Raw genomic sequence first — 3,027 nt, 5'->3', positions numbered from 1 at the left:
CTCATATAAAGATACCCTGAAATGGAGATGAGAGGCTTCACTGCTGTGTATATGAATGTATGCACATAATATGTGTATATATTCATATATATACTGTATATGTCTGTAATACATAGGACTATATACATACAGGAATATGCTCACACACATATCCATATAGAGATATATATTCCACAGAAGTAATTTATCTTACACTTATATAATTTACATATTCAACATAAGCCATTGAATAAAAAAGCATGATATGATTCTATTATACATAGTTATAATTTTAATGGTTACACTCATTTGGTTGTTTTTCTTTTTTGCTTACTTCTTCTCTTTTCTTTTTTAATTAAATAATAGCTGTGTACATTAATGCAATCATGGGGTACAGTGTGGTGTTTTCATATACAATTTGAAATAGTTTCATCAAACTGGTTAACATAGCCTTTATATCATTTTCTTAGTTATTGTGTTAAGATGTTGATATTCTATTTTTAGAAAGATTCACTTGTACCCTTGTAAGATAAGCCATAGAGCCAGATCATGGAAGAAACCCAAGTGCCCATCTATCCACGAATGGATCAATAAACTGTGGTCTATGTACATCATGGAATACTATGCAGCCATAAAGAAGGATGGAGACTTTACCTCCTTCATGTTTACCTGGATGGAGCTGGAAAATGTTCTTCTTAGCAAAGTATCACAAGAACGGAAGAAAAAGTATCCAATATACACAGCCCTATTTTGCTTACTTTCTCAATTCTTCTTCTACAAATTACTCTTAGGCATTCAAGTATTATAGTACTAGAGCAATATTTATTTTTCATAATTTCTTTTAAACTCATAGAATAATCTACAACAGGAAATATGGTATATGCATATATGCAAATAAATATACAAAGTTCTTCATGACTTTCCCTCAAACAATGTCAAATTATACACAATTTGCTGAGTCTTTTACTTTTTACTTAGTTACACAATTTTAAGATTCTTTTAAGTTACCTGATGTGCTTTAATTAATCATTCTTAAGTAATTCCTGATATTTCTAGATGTGAATATAGCAATATCTATTCAACAAGTCAGCTATCAGTAAGAATTCACTTCATTTTGAGTATTTTTTACCAATACAAATAATCATACATAAATATCCAAATGTTGGCATTTTTATGTAATGTATATACAAAATGTATATACAAAATACGTATATTATACATGTATACAATAGTAGTAATTTCTATGTAATAAAATATCAAGACTACAATTGGAGAATATATTTCACATTTTGAAAGACATTACTGTATTATTTTAATTTAATTACTTTATCAATTGTCACATATTTTATTAAAATGTATATAGTGAATTATATGTGCTATTTAAAAATTCTTAAATTTTATTTTTCATTAATAGCTTCTTTCTTCTTCTAATAGTATAACTTCATGTCTTATAAGGTTTCAACTGGAAATGTCATTGCATTAATTTTGCATTTAAGTTTTAGTCTATCTTTAATTTGTTTTTACATGTGCTTTAAGAAACTAAACTAAATTTAGTTTCTTCCAAATAGATATCGGCATAATTTATCTACTAATGAATACATTTTCATTTATTAGAAAATAGCTTTTGTTACATATTCAAATCTCATAAGTAAACTGGAATCCATATTTTTGTTATTCTTTATTTCATTTCACTTAGCTATTTATCTCTTCCCTGGAGAATCCCCCATCACATGATTATAGTGGTATTATGATCTTAATTCTCAAGTATGAATGATGAGGCAATTTACTTACATTTTATTATTTTACTTCTTTTTGGACATTAATTTTTTCTTGAAAACGTAGATTATATTAGCTAATTTAGAAAGGAAAAAAGAACTGATAAGGTCCCTAAGTGGAATCACATGACATTAATATATTAATTTCAGATAATGAGCAGTATTCTAATATATTATAAAGTATGCCCAATCTAATATAAGCATGCCTTTCTATTTTTACACCAAGAGTGATGGAATGTAATATAAGATGGTAGTGATACCTTATAAGTGATATCTTATGGAATGTAATATAAGATGGTAGTGATATCAAGTAACTATCCATGTTTCTTAATTATATTGGTTAATACATAATTATGTTGGTTAATACATAAATCAATAAACCAACTGTTCTGAAAATGTAATGAATGCAAAGCAGTAGTGGGGACATAAATGTACACATGAAAGATCTACCTGACAAAATCAAGTCACACATAAAATACTGAATCTGAACACTGGCAAGCAAAAGTGAGGCTTGAACAATTTAATGCTATATTCGAGTGGAATAGACAAGTAAGAGATATTTTTGGTCTTAAGCATTTCACAAATAAGTCAGTGACTCTAGAATGGGTTTGAAGAAGAATTTTTGTTGAAAAATTTCAATAGGTAGATGAAAATGGAAGAGCCATGCTGCATTGGGAAGAGAATAATTCACACTGTGGTGATATGGTGTTAAAATTTATTTCAATAGGGCCCCTGCCAAACTAAATTGAAAACTATGTAAAAATAAGAAGATATTAAGATTAAAATGTAGGTACTTGACTATACAGATTTTTTAATCCACGTGTACCCTGAGTTATTCACGAGCTACTTGAGATTTTTGTTTTAAAGTGGACATGAGCATTATTTTATAAGAAATATCCTAGAGGCAAGGTGAGAATTGAATTGGATATACTTTAAACTTGAGTTGTGAAAATCAGTATAATCCACTAAAGCTACAGTTGATAAGAGAGTGAATTGGAGAAGTGGGCTTTTAGCATTGTTATTAAAAATGTTTGTCTATATCACATCCTCAGTGTCTGTCTCGGTACCAAACTTTGGATTTAACATGAAAGTTTCCAACTAGCCATGGAAACGTATACCACAGGTATTGGGAATTGTACATCAACCTCATTTTCTATTTCCTGAAGAGTGTATGTGGGATTACTTAAGGGAAGAGTCATATCTTGATGTGCTTGCATTACTAGTAATAATGATTTTATAAGTTTGAAACCAATATTCAATTATTAATTGTTAA

The sequence above is a fragment of the Otolemur garnettii genome, unplaced genomic scaffold (assembly GCF_000181295.1).
Source record: "Otolemur garnettii isolate 467f Iridium unplaced genomic scaffold, OtoGar3 scaffold00008, whole genome shotgun sequence".
Taxonomy (NCBI): domain Eukaryota; kingdom Metazoa; phylum Chordata; class Mammalia; order Primates; family Galagidae; genus Otolemur; species Otolemur garnettii.
This window is presented reverse-complemented; position numbering follows the sequence as displayed.